The 19887-nt window shown below is 35.9% G+C and overlaps 1 pseudogene across 1 annotated transcript; it reads right to left on the bottom strand.

Moving 5' to 3' along the window:
• Positions 1-8256: 8256 nt before the first annotated feature.
• LOC308494171 (trace amine-associated receptor 6-like) lies at positions 8257-9353 on the bottom strand (annotated as a pseudogene). Its single transcript has one exon. The product of its transcript is annotated as a trace amine-associated receptor 6-like (transcript).
• Positions 9354-19887: the final 10534 nt, after the last annotated feature.

Raw genomic sequence — 19887 nt, forward strand, 5'->3', positions numbered from 1 at the left:
AAATGTAAAAAAAAAAAAAGAAATATATATATATATATATATATATATATATATATATATATATATGTATGTATATCATCTAAATCCTGCCTTTTATTACTTTATTAGTTCAATCCCTGGCTATATCTTTTCTCAGTTCCTATGTAATATTTTTCTATTAAAATGTGAATGCAACTAAGAGATATTTAGAGAGGTGATAGCTCCTTGCTCAGAGAGGGCAAAGGACTAAGTCTACACTGTCTGGTGTTCAGCTTGGCAGAACCAAAAATGTGATTTCAGAGTCACATAAAATGAGTCAAGACAAAATGCATTAAATATAATATCAACTCAGTTATTTACAATGAGAGAGGTTATTGTTTCACAAGTAATAACGTTCATTTATTCAGGGAGCACCATACTGGTGAGTAAGTCTACTCATAAAGATACATTTGAGTTCAGAAACGGTACCAGTTAACATATGTTTAAAGCAAAGGTTTTAATCTTGTCATTAGTTATTTTACTTTATTTTGAAATTAACTTATTCATTATCACTTAAATTGGGCATTGTTCAAAAAACGAAAAGAAAACTAAAACAAAGTGTATGTAATAACCCCAAGACAAAGGCTGGAAAATGTAGTGTTTCCTATGACCCATAAACTTGGTTCCAAAGCTAAAAAGGGAAACTGAATTAGTTGTGCAATTCACCGTGGTTTAACCAAGGCAGTTATTTCAGAGAGTTTTCTTGGTAGTAAAACTGAAGGGTGCTGTATGTTTCATGAACAATGGAAATAAATTACTTGATTCTATTCTAGCCTTAGTTTTGTCACAATAAAACATCAAGATTTTACAATCAGATTATCACGTTTTGGGACAGGAGTGAATATATATAAAAAACTTCTTGCTGTATTTTTTAAATTTCTAACTGATGTAATAAAGCATTATCTCTTAGCACATCATTTCTGGTTTGAATGGGTAAGTCTCTTTTAAGAGTGAGTTATTTCTGATTATACTGTTCTTAGGAGAAACTCTTATCTTTATTTCATTTCACAGATGATGAAAGTCACCGTAGACTGCTTATTGTCCTTTTACCCACAATCCTTCAGTTCTGACATTGAATATCATCAATTTATTTAGCTTCTTGTGGTTTCACTATAGTAACTCTTTTTAATCTTGTTCTGTAAGCTGCCGAATAATCATACTGCCTCATTTTAAAGATAAAGAAGCTAAAATGAAAGTGTTTAAGAAATCTGATGGATGTGATAAAGCTTCTGGATTCAAATAAGTATTTCTAACATCTAGTTTAATACATTTACTCTTATCTTTCCGTTTTTAAAAATAGCCTTTCTAATATATTAGACAAATCATGTAATTTTGTCACTTCCTTTCCAAGATCAATATAATATTCTGTCTATGTTTATGAGTGTTTGAAAATTTTCATTATAAAAGACACAAGCTACTGTCATCATTATTCTCTTCTGTGAACCACTCTGGTTGTGTGGGGACCAATCTATTGGCCTTTGCTACAAAAAACATTTATTGAGTGCTTATGGTATGTAATACATGAGTTCTGGAACCAAAGGATATAACAATAAAAGCAACATAAAACTATAAACATTTATCTATGTCAATGGGACACTCATTCTGTGCATGGAATTGTCTTAACTGCATTAACTCACTTCATCTTCACAACAATCTTATGAGCAAGGGAATATTATTACTTCTATTTTAGAATGAGGAACCTGAGGCATTAAGAAGTGTGTCACATGCCCCTGGTGGCATACTTTGTTTAACAATGGAACCAATATGGACACCCAGGGGCCAGAGGGTAAGTGAAGTAACCACTAACTTATTCCTCCTCTTACAAAAGAGAATGGGGCCCACCCTCCATACTCAACTGGTTGGGAACAATTTGGAATACATGCTTTTATATACATTTCTGCAAATTAAAAAAAAATAAGCATCATAAAGAAAAGTTCATCATAAACAAAGTTCTTTGGGGAGATGGGGACATTGGAGGGAGTAATTAATTTGCTGTGATATAAAATTTTAATGTACGGTTTTCTACTCATCACCTTTTCATTATTGAAACCATATTTTATTGTATGAGATTTTGTTCCCCTGAAGTTGAATGGAGGGTCATTTAGATAAACTTCATTACTAAGGCAGGGTTGCTCTTAACACCTAGCAAAATCATGATCTTACTGTTTTATAGTATTTATTTATTTGGTTCCTTTGTGCCTTTTCTCCACACAAATCACTTCATCTCATCTAAGCATTGTTGAGAGATTAGAAATTTCATCTAGCTTTTATCCTGAGGATTATGTTAGTTCATTATTATATATAACAATATAATTATGTTTGCAAATTTTATGCACCCTTAATAGCTCAGGTGTTTAGCAGGACCTATAGTTTCCCTTACTATTTTTATCATGTGTAAAGATTAAAACAATGGAGACGATAGATGGATTTCTATGCATCCTTTCTTAGGGACCACTACGTTCGTTGTGTCTGTGACGTTACTTTCTGCTTTCTAATGATTTGCTGTGCATATTTGTTTTCCCCCAAAACTGTGTTATTCTGGAAAATGTCCCTTCTTTTCATTTTTATAGTGCCAGCAGAAACCTTCCACTATACTTGGAAATAAAGAATAATCAATATTATTTACTGAACAAATAGATATATATTTTGTTTAATTGTGGAAATATTTTAATAAGTTTATATAAAATGTGCATTGTCATATTAAGAAAATATGAATCAGCATAAATCATTTTTTATGCATCAAAGTGGTTATCATTATGAACTTTCTAGGAAATGAAGGCGATCTCTCAAAATGAATGGTAGGATGGTGGCAAGTATTCTTCAAATTATTCAGGAAAAGCATAAAGAAATAGAACTCTAGTTATCAGATTTGTCCTTCCTTGAGTATCATTGGGACTCTTGGCCCACTGAATATGTCACTAGATTTGGAACAGTCTGCATTTGGTGCTTTGCAAACAGAATATAGCTGCATTATATTATGTACTAGTGCACGCAGACTTGCTCTACTAACTCTCCATTCCCAACATTTTAAATCACTGGGGGCAAATTATATAGGCGTCCATGAAATCTTGGAGATTTAAAATCCCATAAGAAATCTATTCTAATTCTAAATGAGATTTAAAATCACATCCAGTTTAGCACTTTTATCTTTCCTATTCTAGTCAGGGCTATCTGAACCTAGGCGTCAGGGTTCTGTAATGGGGAGGGGGATAAACCTGCTTTTATGGTGGTTTTTCTTTCCTCTGTCCTTTTCTTCTTGTAACCCCATCCACCCTGCACAGTAGGACAGGAATGGAGTAAGGAGAATATTAATAATGGGAGAAAAGTTTTTTCATTCGGCCTGGTAATGCCACAGGCCTGATGGACAGTGCCCTGCATGTGGCAGGCACCCAAATGTAGGCTCTGTCATGAGGTACATGTGTGACTCATTTTGGGAGAGTCTGCCCAGTGTCCAGTTACCTATGTGGATGAGCCACTCCAGATCACCTCTTTCAACTTCTCTTTAGAGTCTGTCTATGAGTGGAAACCTTACAGGCTTTTGTTTCTGGGGTCTCTTTGTCCAGGCGACCACACCATTGAACAATGTATTGGGAACATGATTCAAGTTCACTCCCTCATTAGATCTGCCAATTTAATAATCTCGCTGACCTGCCCTGTGTTTATGTTGAGCCGAGGCAAGTAGACTAGGAGAGAGATGGCTGGGAGGAGAATTGGACTGGCAGGGAGAGAAGCCCCTACTGTCACTGCTTCAAGTGGCAAAGATGCATGAGTTTCATGGATTACTAAACACGTGGGAGCCAGTTAGACTTGGCCCTAGTGGCAGGTCTCGCAGTTCAGGGTGCACAAAGTGTTTGTGACACATGCCACAGGGCTTGAGGAGGATGTTGGAAATATCAAACCAGTATTGATTGCAAGATCAGGAACTTGGGAATGGAAATGCCTTCTGCAGGAATGTCTGAAGCACCCAGATATGCTCTGCATGACAGGGACATTATGGGAGGGCTCACTACAGAGAGGTCATGTCCACCAAGTAAAGGTCACAAGGAGACCAAATTTGGTATCAAATTATGCTGCTCTTTATCTTCTCCTCTCTCTTTATCCCTGTGGAATAGAGCAGAAAAGGAATAAAAATTCAGACATGCCTCTTCCCTACACCCAGGCTTTTTAAGCTTAGACACCAATAGCTCTAGACACAGGGAGGGCAAGGCTAGTCAATTGGATATAGAAGGTCGTTTTAAACTGGAGCCGACCGGATTGAAAATCTTTAACACAGTGACTGGACATCTGTCTGAGATCCCATGAAGGGATGATGAAGGAAGAATTGCTAAGGCTCATTTGGAGAATGTGATTGGAGAAAAATTAATTCTGTGTTGTTTCTCACCCTGATAAAATTATTCCATAAGCAGTTAATGTACATTTATAAAACATGCCTGTTAAACACAAATGAATTATGTCATAAATAGAATGAGAGTTGATTCACTTATGCAATATTTTGAAGATTTCCTTGGACTTTTAATTAGATATATTGATTGTGTGTTATCAACACCAACCACTGTTCATTTACAGTTTAACTCTTTGACCCTCCTTTGTGTTCAGGTACTTCTAGCCTTTAATGCCAAGAGACAAGAATACAAAAGTTTCTCACCCTTTCCTCTCATTAACAAACTTCTGAGTTTGGGCACTGGAAAGACCACAGAGATGATTAATGCATCTTTTTCCCACCTCTATCATAATGAGGACAGTCTCACACTTCCAGGCACTGGGGATATGGCTTATTTAATGGATTTTTATGTTAAAAATGTTTTAGAGATGTTCAAAAATTAAGGTTTGAGTGTAGATGATGTAAGATAACCAAAGTTTGCCTCTAAAGCCTGTCCTTGGTGTTAGAATCATAACCCCCTGAAAAATATGATCGCTGACTAATCTTGATCTTTACCTGATACAAATGCATTTACTCAAGATGGTCTTATCAGCAAGATAGGAAGTCATTTATGTGCAAGAATTTTAGAGGCTTTAAGAAGCACCTCCGATTTACATCTCACCTCAGCATGAGGCTACATACTCTTTGTTGACTAATCCCAAATGTGAAAATATAAAGAAACTTAGATTTCTAATAAGTTCAATGGTGTAAAAAAAAGGTAACAAAATTGAGGACAATCCTTTTCTTTTTCATAGACTGTATCTTACATTAATTTCTCTATGTGGTTGATTTCTTGGACTTCTGCTCCCATTGGATCATATCAGGTTTATTATCATTCATTACTATTTCACCGTTTCTAACGGTTAGAGTCAAGTAGATGCTGCCCTGGTTTGTTTTGAGAGGCATAATAGTGTTAGCTGCTGAAATATCACCTTTGCTATTAAAAACACTAATGGGTCCGGATAGTGATTCCTAGAAATTTGGGTTTCAGAAATAATAAAATTGGTTAAAAATTGGGGGAACTAACAAATAACCAACTTTTAACATTACCAGCTAAGAACATCAAAAATAGCAGCAGCAGCAGCAACAACTTTATGTACTTTGAGAATATTTCATTAAAGTGTGGTTTAATATCTAAAGTATGGAAAAGGCATTATCTAACAATAAAGGACAGTACTATAAATTGAATAAATGTTCTATTATGAAACACGGGCTCCATCGTTCTTAGTTTTCTCCTATTTCTGACCAATGAAAGGTTTGCCACAGTCTAGCTCATTCCCGGACTGGCATTTCCACATAACTGGGTTAGAATTTGAAAGCAACAATAAAATGCATAAATACTGAGAAAAAACTTTAGAAATACATTTCATTCAGTCTAGGTTCTCTGCCTAGACACGTATGATTTAAATTTTTATATAAATATTTTAATTCACCTGAGAAAGGAGAAACTAAATTATATTTTCCCTAGATGTATATGAGTAGGTTCAACTCTTACAAAAGTCCTCAATTTTCCACATGCTAATTAACATCAGATATTATTGATCATTCTAATATTTGCCAATTAGATATATAAAACTCTATTACATTTTAAAATTATTTGTACAATTTACATCTTAATGTATTGATTAACCATTTATATTTTTCCTCTGTAAAATTGCCTGTTCATTTGTTTAGTGGAATGTTTGTCTCTCCCTTACTGTTTTTTAAAAAGATTTTATAGTTTTATACCCATTAACCCTTTTTCATCTTATATACTGCCAATGGTTTTTCCCGTTTGTTTTCTCTTTTTTTCCTAAACATGGCTTTGTTTTCTTTTGAAGTTTCAAAAAATTTAAATTGAGTGTGTGAATCTATATGGATTTTTTGTTCCACCAATGAAATAATGCAAAAGCTATACTTTCTCTAATTTTTTAACATCATCTAATTTATTCCATAAACTGGAAGAAATCAGTTTTGATTTTGTGAAATACACAAAGCAAGATGCTTAACATTATTGTCCCAAAAAGTTGTATGCCATATCAAGATTTCTTCTATAAACCATCCTTTCCCCATAACTTCCAATCATTTTCATTTTTATCATGGATAATGTATACACTTTGAATAGTGTTTATAAAAAAAAAAAAAAGGCAGAAAATTGCCCTCCATCACGACTGGTAGGTAAAACAGCACACGTCATGTAAAAGGACAATCACTATTGCAGAAATTGTAACATTTGCTCATAGTTATTTCCACAATTTCAAATACCACGCAAAATATAAAATATGAGTCTTGTCTTTAGTCAAGACGGATGACTTATATGGACCAGAAATCTATAGGAGCCCCAGAAAGACCGACCCTCGGAACAAGCTGCTAAAAGTGAATTCAAAATTAACCGAGTCCAGAGAAACACAGAAACACAAGACTTTCACAGGGAACGTGGAACCAGGAAATCTTTGAAAATGACAGAAAGGTAAGTTTGGTAGGCAAGGCAAAAAAGATAAAGGAGTCCAGGAAGAAGAAAATAATCAACAACTCACAGAGCAGGGAAGAACACAGATTTGAAGAAACTAGAAAATATGAACTTTGTGACCACCGTTATTAGTAAGTATGTTTCTATCAAATGCTTAAACACATTCACTTAACTAAGAAAGTAAAAGTGTAAAGGGAATTGAGGTACCATTTCTTCTCCCAATTTAATGATTCATTACCACGCACTGTACTTCATATCATAATTATTAGGAAATTTTCAATCGCATTTCTAATTAATTTCAAATTTTCAAATTATCAATTTGGAATTTAGGCTTATTTAGAAATTAAATTTATGGTTGATGAACTGACTTTTATTACATGGCACTTATAAGTTTTATTGCTCATCTAAACCAAAGGTGAAAAAAAAAATCATCAATCAAAGGATTTAGACCAGAGTTATAATAACTGAACCAGCAAAATATCTCATAAAATATGAAGATGTTATAAAACGCAAGAATGAATTAATGAATGAACTCATTACATGTGGTAACTATGGGATCAAAAACACTAACTGTGATACCCCAGGTTTTAGCTGCTTTTCTCTTAGGCACCCTGGTCTTGCAGTTCCTTGATAAGGCTTCTACTTTCTACTAATCTTTTTCATCTGTTTTCTAGTCCCAAGTATTACTGTACAAAATCATCTAAACAAAGATGGATGTGAAAATAATAGAAATTCCATCAATATCCAGTTTGATTTATAAGTAGTTGATATTACCCATGAAGCAGAGGTCACGTACTAATTCCTCCATCCCATCCTCATGGGTGACTGTATGCAAGGGGCAACATCCAGGACACGCTGAAGCAATTTCCTGGCATCGACACCATGCATACATTAAGTACAATAGATTAACTGTTACCCAAAAGTTTCCCTTGGGAAAATAAGAAAAGCAAACACACACACACACACACACACACACACACACAAAAACCCAAAACAAAAAGACACAGACACAGAAAGCAACAGCCCCATGAAATCAATCACAGAGAATATTTTTGACAAGTTAAGAGTGAGTATAAAACTTTGTAAGGAAAGAAGAAAGGATTCAAAGAAAACAAACATGTTTTCAGGTTCCAAAGGGAAGAGTCAATGGAACGAAAAAGAAAAGGGAGGGAAGGAGTGTCTGCAGGGAGTGGGGCATGGTGAGCTCTGCCACACTTAACAAATAGGATTTAAGATTTATTAGTCAAATAAACCTTTTTGAAGAAGTGACAAAGAAGTACACATCTTAATATAACTGAAAAAACATGGAGTTATCCTATTAAGTTTGAAGTACAATTTTTTTCTCTTCATTAATAGTCTTACTTGATTTTCAAAAATTCATTTCAATTGGAAAATGTAAAGATATCTTCGATTTCCTCAATCCAATTGCTTGTATTTGTTCAGAGAACAAATTCACAGATGATGAATTGTCCTTGAAAATCTGACCATTGACAATAAGTTTTATGGCTTTCCTAAACCATGGGTAAAATAAATCATAAATCAAAGGGTTCATGTCTGAGTTATAATAAGCACACCAACAGTAATTCTCATAAATATAGGCAGGGGTTATGTAGTCCATAAAAGCATCAATTAGCGTATGGATTGTATATGGTAATCAGGAGATCATAAACACTATCACTGTGATCCCCAGGGTCTTAGCTGCTTTTCTCTCTCTCTTGGCCACTCTGGATTTATAACTGTTTGAGGATGATTCTGTTTTGCCACCAGTAGTTTCAATCCTTTTAGCCTGTTTTCTAGCCACAAGAAATATATTACTATAGAGAATGATCATCACAGTGGTAGGTATAAAGAAGAGTAGGAAATCTATCAACACCCAGTCTTGATTTACAACAACTTGACAACCCCCTATACAGTGAGGGCGTTAGATAATTCCTCCAGCCCATTGTCATAGGCACCTGTATAGAACACGGCCCCGCTGTACGCAAGGGGCAGGATCCAGGAAATGCCAATGCATATCCCTGACACAGACACCGTGAACTTGGTAGGATAGACCAGAGGGTCAGTAACAGCAATGTACCTGTCGATGGAGATGAAGCACAAATGGAAGAGAGAAGAGTAACAAAATGCCACATCGCAGCACGTGTGGAAAGTACAGAAGCTTCGCCCAAAGTACCAGCAGCTCTCCACCGACCTGACCATGCTGACGGGCATCACAGTCACCCCCACCAGGAAGTCAGCACAGGCCAGGGAGGCGATGAGGAGATTGGTTGGAGAGTGCAGCTGCTTGAAGTGAAGGATTGAAGTCATCACCAGGAGGTTTCCAAACACGGCCAGCACAGCCCCAGAGGCAAACACTGTGTAGAGAATCAGGCGGGGTCCTGGCGAGTAGGGAGTTTTCACACAAGACCGGGTCACGTACTCAGAGCAGAGCTGTCCAGATGCAGGGGGGGACGAGCTGCGGTTCATGATGCTCCTCTTTACATTTGAAGAATGCTGTCCTTCTTGATTATCACAAGAAATTCTAATTCTGTGTACTCCTGGAAGAAAAACATAAATACACCAGGATGGCGGAGGAAATTATCGGATATTACTAACTTTTTTTTTGATTTTCCAATATTTATTATAAATCTAAAATGTTTTCTATAACAAAATTCAATCGAACAAAAATTATATTGTACAAGATTACTGAGGAGGTTGATTTCAGCTAATGATCGGTTCCCTTAATTTGATAAAATTCCCTTTTAGTTAAATATATGTTTTCTATTTTTACCTCCAGAATTTCTCTTTGCAACAGGCACTGATATGGGAAGTAATTATAAAGCTAAAGGATCACCTCCTATTTATTTCTATGTTGTCTGACCTGCGTTCCTGGCTAAAGCAAGCAGAGCTTCCACATAATAAATGCCATTAATGGGAACATCCCCAGATGGAGTCCCTATAGTGCAAGGTGTGAATTTAGAAGATTATTTTCAACAGTGATTATTAAGAAAGTTGTTCTACAAAACATCTCTTTACATTAAATTGGGTTAGCTGTTACGTTTCTCGAGCCAAAGATTTCTTTGTTCTTAGACTTGAACCTTTTCTCTATTCTCAATCCTGACATAGTCACCTTATTGGGTTTTTGTTATCGAAACAATAGCGTGCAAGCAGTGAGAGTCAGTACATAGCTTTTTCTTTCCTGTTAAGAATCATTTTTACATCTGCAGTAGTTACCAACAAACAGAAAAGATAACATACATTGAGGACATCTTGAGATTGATGAAATATATTACAACAAAGCCTTAAACACCAAAATGATATGTAAACACATTAGCATTTTTAAGGTTCTGGTAGAAAAGAGATCAGTTCTCCTTTCAAGACATTTTCACTGGAAGAATATTCGCAAGTTCTCTTCACGAATGTGAGAAATGGGAATCATCAAACCATCTGACTACATGTTTGTTTGTGGTTCCAGTTGCCAGACTTCCTGGTTCCAATGCTAAAAGAAGTCAAAAGGAATAATGAGTAGAAAGTTGTAACATGGGAACACATTCCTAGACAATTTCTCATGCCTGGAATGTTGGAACACTGCAGAGCAAGGAAAAGCCTTATTCAGCCTTCCCAAAGAAGGGTTCAGGACTCTTGTCAGTGCAGAGTTGTGACCTTATAGAGCTTTGTGAACTTGCTTTTCAAGTTATAAAGTGCCATGGGTATTGGTATTAATCCACCTGGCTATCTGATTCCTAATCAGGAAAATTAATACTCTTAATCCAATAATCTCTTAGATTCCTCCTAATATTTACTGAGAGTCTGATTTGTAAAGTAATGTCAATTGTTTATATAGGCAGAGGTCTAGGCCAGGCTTTATCAGCTTCAGCACTATGGACATTTGAGTTCACATAACTCTTTGATGTGGGATCTGTCCTGTACATTGAAGGGCTTTTGGCAGCATCCCCGCTGCTAGATACCAGTAGATGCCAATACAGTTCCCCCCAACTGTGAAAACCAAAAGTGTCTCTAGACATTGACAAATGTCCTCATGGAGCGGGCAAATATCTCAATAGCCTGCTCTATTGAGAACCATTATTCTAGGATAAAAAAATATCACATGATACCTGCCACTTTTGGTAAAGAAATAACTTTGTATCTCCCTCCATTATTCTGAAATTTATTCACTAGTTAATTCATTCATTTAATACACATTTATTGAGTGCCAGGAGCTGGGTGCAAAGTAATGAACTAAACAGATATGATCCCTATTCTCATGAAGTTTACAGCCTTGGAAGGGATGAAAGAGGGAAACTTTTAACAAGTAAACAGAGAAATGGTTATGTGAATACAAATTGTGAAAAGTATTATTAAGGTGAAAGACAATAGTTTGTGATAGTGAAATAAGGCCCTAGACAAGAAAGTATAGACAAAAGAGTTCTAAAAATCAGCGTAAGTCAAAAATGATGCTTCAATATTTTTAAATTATAATACGAGATAGACCAGGAAAAAGAAATGAAAATGGAGTGAATGGAATAGCTTGGGTTTTCAGACCATTGTTAGCAGGTAGAAACAATGCATGTGGAATATTATGCCAGCAAAAAAGAGAGACAGAGGGAGAAAGACAGAGATGAAAGCCTAGCTGTGGTATGAAAGTGGGAGTAGGGTGCGAGGCATGGAGATTTTTCCAGGAAGAACCTGGACCAACCCAAGATCTCCAGAAATTAGTTTATAGCACAAAAAGCTGGATATCTTCTAATTTTCTACCAGCTCTTAGCTAGTAAAAGTTAATATTTGGCAATATCTGTTGGTTTCCTAAACTTTTTAACCAATTTTATTATTTCTGAAAACCCAGTTTTCTAGGAACCACAGTTTTGGCTCATTAGTAGCAAAGGTGGTATTTTCCCAGGTGAGCCTTTTATGCCCCTCAAAACAAACCTGCTCAATTACAAATGTTTGAGATAGCATAGTCTCTTCTAAGGGAAGCAGATGTCCAAAAAATCAACTCTGTAGAGAAAGCAATGCCAGATGTCTACTGTGAGAAAAAAAGGATTGTCCTGCATTTTTCTGCTTTTCCTACTATGCCATCAAAACTTATTAGCGGACTCTATGTTATTTTGTACTGTTTGTCTGAGGTTAGTCTATGAAAACAAACTAGCCCTGAGCAGATATGGTAATGTAAATTGGAGGCTCCTCCTAAGGCCTCTAGAATTCTTTCACATATATGACTCTTCCTATCTTGCTCATAAGACCATGTTGAGTAACTGCATTTGCATCAGATAAAGATCAAGATTAGTCAGTGATCATGTTTTTCAGGAGGTTTTGATTCCAGCACCCAGGGCAAAACTTGAAGGCAAACTGGTTGTCTTGCATCATGGAAGTTTTCACCCTCAAGCTTGAAGGCTTTGAACTTCTCTAAGACATTTCTAAAATAAAGTAAATAAGCCATTAAATAAGCCATCTCCCAAATGGCTGAGAGTGTGAGACGGTCCTCATTATGACATAGCTGGGAGAAAGATGTGTTAATTATCTCTGTGGTCTTTCCAGTGCCCAAACTCAGAAGTTTGTTAATGAGAGGGAGGGTGAGAAATGTTTTGTACTCTTGTCTCTTTTGATTAGAGCTAGAGGTAACCAAACACAAAACAGGATCAAAGTGTTAAACTGTAAATGAACAGTGGTTGTACTGGTAACATACAATCAATATATTAATTATGTATCTACATTTCTTCAAGTTAGTGTATAACTGAGTCAATTATCAACTTGATTCTTACATAATCCATTTGTGTTTAATAACTATTCTTAGAAATATATGTTAATCACTTATGGAATACTTTGAGTGGCATGGGAAACAATACAGTGTTGTATTATCTCCCGTCACAGCCTCCAAATGAGCTCTTCCTTCGTCATCCCTTCATGAGCTCTCAGGCAGACCTCATAGTTTCCAGTTACTCTGAGTGTTGAAGATTTTCATTCTGGTCTACTCTGGACTAGAACTAGAATCTATATCTTATTGACTATCCTTGCCCTACTGTGTCCAGAGCTAGGAGGGTCTAAGCTTCAAAAGCTTGGTTGTAGGGAAGAGGCATGTCTGAATTTTTATTCCTTTTCTGTTCTATTCCACAGCAAGAAGGAGAGAGGAGAAGAAAAGGAGCAGCATAATTTGATACCAAATTTGGTCCCTTTGTGACCTTTACTTGGTGGACATGACCTCTCTGTAGTGAGCCCTCCCATAGTGTCCCTGTCATGCAGAGCATATCTGGGTGCTTCAGACATTCCTGCAGAAGGCATTTCCATTCCCAAGTTCCTGATCTTGCAATCAATACTGGTTTGATGTTTCCAACATCCTCCTCAAGCCCTGTGGCATGTGTCACAAACACTCTGTGCACCCTGAACTGCGAGACCTGCCACTAGGGCCAAGCCTAACTGGCTCCCACGTGTCTAGTAATCCATGAAACTCATGCATCTTTGCCACTTGAAGCAGTGACAGTAGGGGCTTCTCTCCCTGCCAGTCCAATTCTCCTCCCAGCCATCTCTCTCCTAGTCTACTTGCCTCAGCTCAACATAAACACAGGGCAGGTCAGCGAGATTATTCAATAAGCAGGTCTAAAGAGGGAATGAAGCTTGAGTCATATTCCCAATACCTTGTCCAATGGTGTGGTTGCCTGGACAGAGACTCCAGAAGCAAAAGCCTTTAAGGTTTCCACTCATAGACTCTAGAGAGAATTTGAAAGAGGTTACCTGGAGTAGCTCATCCACATTAGATAACTGGCCATTGGGCAGGCTCTCTCAAAATGAGTCTCACACGTACCTCATGACAGAGCCTACGTTTGCGTGCCTGCGATGTGCAGGGCACTGTCCATCAGGCCAACGGCATTACCAGGTCGAATGAGAAAACTTTTCTCTCATTATTAATATCCTCCTTATTCTATTCCTGCTCTACTATGGAGGTGGGTGAGGTTTCAAGCAGAAAAGGAAGTGGAAGGAAGAGTGTAAAAGCAAGATTATCCTCTTCCCCACACCAAGTCCTCAAAACCTAGAGCAGGATATCACTGATTGGGGTAGGAAAAATAAGATTCCTAAACTGGATGTAATTTTAAAATTTTAGCCTGAATTAGAAATAACGTTATGGGCTTATAAGTGTTGGGGATTGGATGGAAATCAATAAGATCTGCCCAGAGTATTATTAAAAGATGGGAAAGGGAGTGTGAATAGAGCAAATGTCCCTGTGCTAGCAGCTAACATGGGAAACCAGTTCATGTTTGTGATGCACCAAGCTCAGACTGTCCCAAATCTAGAGACATAGTCAATAAGCCAGATTTCCTTACCAGACAAGAGGGGAGGATGAATCTCATAACTAGAGTTCCATTTCTTCATGCTTTTCTTAAATAATTTGATGAATACGTCCCACGAGCTTACACATTTTCAGAGATCTCCTTCCTTTCTTAGAAAGTAAATAATAATTAATGAAACATATTTAGTAATTCAGAATATATTCCTAAATTTTCCATATATCAGCTTTCATGATCAGAAATAAATTTATTGGTGATGAAGTGCTCTTCAAAATGTAACCTCTTGATTTCTAGGTCAATATTCAGAGTTGATATTTCAAAACACTAAAGAACCATATGGCAAGAGGTGGGCAATGACCAGTCAGAGTGCATGCTAGTTTGAGAGGCAGAGCAGGCCCTGGCGTTGCCCATCTTTTCCTTGTATTGGTCCTTGACTTGCTGGAGAAGGCCCAGCTCACCTCAGTGTTTTTCCCTTCTCTCTATGAGTTTGTCCTATCAATTCCAGGCTGCGTTGCTTGCTCTTCCAGGCTTCAAATAGCTAGTCACTGTGTTCAAATGAATTTTATAATTGTTCTCAGCGAAAAGTATGGCTGATACAAACTATTCCATCATGGCCAAAATCAGATATCTCCCCTGTGTACTACAATTTTGTTCATTTGTTACAGTTATTTTGTTATTTTGTCATAGTCTTGTCACCATTCCTTTCATAATTGTCTAATTTTCATTTTGATTTCTCCCACGTCCCATGGGCTTTTGTGTTGGAACATCTTTTCGGCATCCTCAGATTCTCCATCTCACATTTGACTTCTTATCCTGATTAAGCCAGTGCTAACGTCACCAAATCCATTAGTGCCTTGTAGTTCCACCCTCTGAGACCAATTCTCACAGACTCTAGCATCTCCCACCACTTCCATACTCAAATGATTTAAAAATTTACTTTCTCAAAATCTATTGAAGTGGTCAAAAAAAGACAATCAGATGTTTTAAGGGATAAACTTTCTGTGACATGAATTTTGACCTGCGGGAATAGTAACCAGGGGCACCCAGCACATAGGTAATATTTTTGTACATCCTATCAATAAACTTCTATTTAACCAACGTTTGAGTTCTTTGTAGATTGAGAAGTAGAGACCAATATTTTTAAGATCTAGAATGTCCATTTTTAAAAACAGTTTATACTTCTCTACTGAAGTTTTCAAACTTGATTGTTATTTTCTTGTTTATGGTCAGCATAACTAAATTCAAAACTGTTAAAGGTATTCAGCTTAGTTATTTTAAAGCATTACAGAAATTTCCCGTTCTTTTAAAAAACTTGTCTGTTGTTTCTGTTGGGTTTCATTCTATTGTTGTCTCTTTTTTAGGGGGTAATTTTTTTTATTGAATTTGAGACATTTTATGTAAAAAGATTGAGGTAACAATTTGAAACATGAGATAATATTATCTTTCTCCGGAGAAAATTTACATTTGCTTCTGGCATTTTCCTAGGAGAATTAGCAATCTCGGATTATCCTAATCTCTATTATAGGAATTGAGAAAATTTGAAGTAGCAGTTTACCTGTATATTTAGGGAATATTAGTTCTCAAGGTTTTAATCACAAATGTTGGCGGTAGATATGTGACCTGAGCTCGTCTTTCTTGTTAGGATCTAAAATCTAATAGTTTCCAACTAACCCGACAAGGTTGTCAAGAGTTCTGGTGAGTTTTTCATCCTCTCTAATGTTTCTTCTGGAATTGGCTATCTGTGGAAAAATAATTGCCCTGCCTGTTAGATTCACCTCTCTGAATTTCCTTTTTTCCTGGTTCTTGGATAGTTCTTGACCTCATTTAAATCTCTCTGATATTTTAAAGATTAAAAAAAATTAAGACTAAACTTTAAATTTAAGAATTGGTGATATGTTGGAAATGTCCCAGTATTTGTGACTGTAGTATGTGAAAATGATCCATTAAATTGGGGAGAAATAGTACCTCAGTATCAGTAGCATAACTTTTATGCTTTTATTTTCTTGGTAAATTAAATATCTTTAAGAATTTGATAAAAACATATTTACTAAAAAATGGGTAACATAAAGATGATTTTATTAGTTTCCCCAAATCTATGCACTTCTCTGCTTTGTCAGTCGTTCGTCATTATTCTTTTCCAGGCATTCCTTTCAAGCTTACTTTTCTGTCATTTTCAAAGGTTTCCTGGTTACCTGTTCCCTGTGAAAGTCTTGTATTTCCTGTCTTTCTCTGGACTTGGTTAACTTTGCCTTTATTTTGAGAAGCTTGTTTTTGGGGTCTGGACTTTCTGGAGCTCGTAGAGATCGCTGAGCCTTATATCAGCCATTTCAGACTCAGGACCTGGCTCCTATTTTATATTTTGTGGGTATTTTTCAAATGTGGGAATAACCATGACCAGATGGTGTAATTTCCACAACAGTGATTGTCCTTGTATGTGATTGCTTTCTCATTCCATGAGGATGGTTGTTTTACCTTCCAGTCATGAAGGGAGTCGATTTTCTGTCTTTTTTTTTTTTCTTCTATAAACACTATCCAAATTGTAGATTATTGATGACGAAAATAACAATGTATTTTATGTTATGGGAAAAGACTGGATTTTTAAAGAAGTGGTAATGTGGCATACAGCTTTCTGGAGAAATATGTTAAGCATCTTGCCTCATATTATTGATAAATTCAAACCTAATTTTTCCAGATGTTAAAAAACAAAGAAAATATTGCTTTTATAAATTTTCATTGGAGGGATCATGACTGAAAACCATACAGATTGATGTTCCCGATTTAATTTTTTAAATTTAAAAGAAAACCTGGCCAGGCCTAGAAAAAAATTCAAGCTTGGAGAACTATGGGCAGCATACAAGATGAAGAGAGGGTTAATAGATTTAAAAATATAAAGACCTTTTATATAGCAGTGAGACACAGACAAACACCCCACTGGACAAATTAACGGGCAATTTCACACAGAAAAAATAGAAATGGCTAATTAAAATGCCAGATGTAAAAATAATCAAAAACTTTTAATGAAAGTATGATGGAGTTTCATATACCAAGTTAGCAAATATTAGAAGGATCAGTAATCCCCATTGTTAATTAAAGCGTAGGAAACTGAGCACACTTGAGAAAAGAGCCAGGAAAAGAAGCAAACATAACAAGCACACTCATTGTATAACTTTTAATTGTTATTGGAAAAAAACCTAGATTAATAAAGGATAAATTAAATGAATTATGTTCCACCTACGTAATGGAATATTATAAAGCCTTTAAAATTGCTAACAAGTTCTGTATAAATAGACATGGAAAGAAAACCACAATATCTATTTTAAAAGACTATATAACAATATATGTTAAATGGGCGTTATATACGTACATACTTCTATTATGCTTTTACAAAGTCTAACTTTATGTATAATGGACAATGAGTGATGTGGGAATGGATTTACTTTGTTATTTATCTCTATCGTTTGAATATTTCTGAATAAATTAACATATAAAAACTTATTACTATAATTTTGAAGTTAGGTTTGTTTATTTTAATTTAATAAAAATATACTCTGATTATATATATATATATATACACACACACACACACACACACACACACACACACACACATATATACATCCCTAGTATAATTTTTTTCTTACCTAATGAAACTAAATTGTAACTGCTTTGGTATAATTTAGGAGCTACATCTTTTTGAAAAATTTTATTAAAAAATTAGCTAATAGACAATGTTATAAGTTTCAGGGATACACCATAGTTATTCAATATTTATATACCTAAAGAAGTGATCTCCATGATAAGTCCAGCAACCATCTGACACTATACCAGGCTATAACCATATTATTGACTATATTCACCATGCTGTATATTTCATCCCCATGACTTCTTTGTTTTATACTTGGAAATTTTGACCTTTTATTTCCCTTCATCTCCCCCCCACACGCTTTTTAAAATTTTTCAATTACAGTTGACATTCAGTATTATTTTATATTAATTTCAGGTTTATAGCATAATGGTTAGACATTCACATAATTTAAGAAGTGATCACCCTGTCTAGTCTATTGCCCATCTAGCACTACATATAGTTATTACCATATTATTGGCTATATTCTCTGTGCTTTACATCCCCATGACTATTTTGTAACTACAGTTTGTACTTCTTAATCCCTTTGTCTTTTTCACCCTGCCCCCAACCCCTTCCCATCTATCATCACAACAAATCTAGTACCCATCTGACTTCATATATAATTATTAAAATATTATGACTGCATTCTGTATGCTATACCCTACATCCCCATGACTACTTTGTAACAACCAATTTGTACTTCTTACTTCCTTCCCCTTTTTTTACGAATGCCTCAAACCCCCCTTCCATCTGGCAACCATCAAAATGTTCTCTGTGTCTAAGAGTTTGTTTCTGTTTTGTTAATTTTGTGCTTAGATTTCACATATAAGTGAAATCATATTTCTTCTGTCTTTGTCTGATATACTCCACTCAGCACAATACCCTCCAGGTTCTTTCATGTCACCATAGATGGCAGGAACCCATCCCCTTCCATGATCGAGCAATATTTAATTGTATATAAGTACCACATTTTCTTTATCCATTCTTCCACCCACAGACACCCAGGCTGCCTCCACGTCTTGGCCATTGTAAAAAATGCTGCAGTGAATTTATGGATGCACACGTCCCCTAGAAAGAGAATTTTGGTTTCTTCAGATAAATACCCTGAAGTGGAATTACTGGGTCCTTCATTGTCTCTTTTTTGTTTTAAAGTCATTTTGTCTGTTATACAAGTAAGCATTGCTACCCCAGCTCTTCTGTTTGATTGTTTCCATTTTCATGAGATATCTTTCTCCATCACTTTACTTTCTCTGTGTGTGTCCTTCAGTCTGAAGTGAGTCTCTTGTAGGCAACATATGTAAAGGTCTTGTTTCTTATCCATTCACCACCCTCTGTCTTTTGATTGGAGAATTTAATCCATTTAAATTAAAAGTAATTGTTGATATATATGTAGCAATTGCCATTTTATTATTCATAATTTTGATTTCCCCGGTATACCCTCCCTCCTCCATCTTAAAGAAGTCCCTCTAAGATTGCTTGTAATATCGGTTTGGTAGTGATGAACTCCTTTAGCTTTTTCTTTATCTGGGAAGCTCTTTATGTTTCCTTTGATTTTAAATGATAGCTTTGCTGGGTAGAGTACCCTTGGTTGTAGGTCCTTGCTTTTCATCACCTCAAACATTTTGTGCCAGTTCCTTCTGGCTTGCAAAGTTTCTGATGAGAAATCAGCTGAACATCTTATGGAAGCTTTCTTGTAAGTTACTATTTGCTTTTCTCTTGCTGCTTTGAAAATTCTCTCTTCGTCTTTAGTCTTTGCAATTCTAATAATATGTCTAGGTGAGGGCCTGTTTGGGTTCATCCTGTTTGGGACTCTCTGCACTTCCTGGACTTGTATGTCTATTTCCTTTGCCAGGTTAAGAAAGCTTTTAGTCATTATTTCTTCAATAGTTTCTCGATCACTTGCTTTTTCTCTTTTTCTTTTGGTACCACTATGATGCAAATGTTGTTACTCTTACTGTTGTCCCAAAGGGCTCTTAAACTCAACTTACTTTTTTGGATATGTTTTTCTTTTTGCTATTCTGATTGGGTGTTTTCTGCTACCTTGTCTTCCAAACTGCTAATTTGATCCTTTGCTTCCTCTCGTCTGCTGGTGATTCCTTCTAGTGCAGTCTTCCTTTCA

This window comes from Rhinolophus hipposideros (genome assembly GCF_964194185.1).
Source record: "Rhinolophus hipposideros genome assembly, chromosome: 3".
Taxonomy (NCBI): domain Eukaryota; kingdom Metazoa; phylum Chordata; class Mammalia; order Chiroptera; family Rhinolophidae; genus Rhinolophus; species Rhinolophus hipposideros.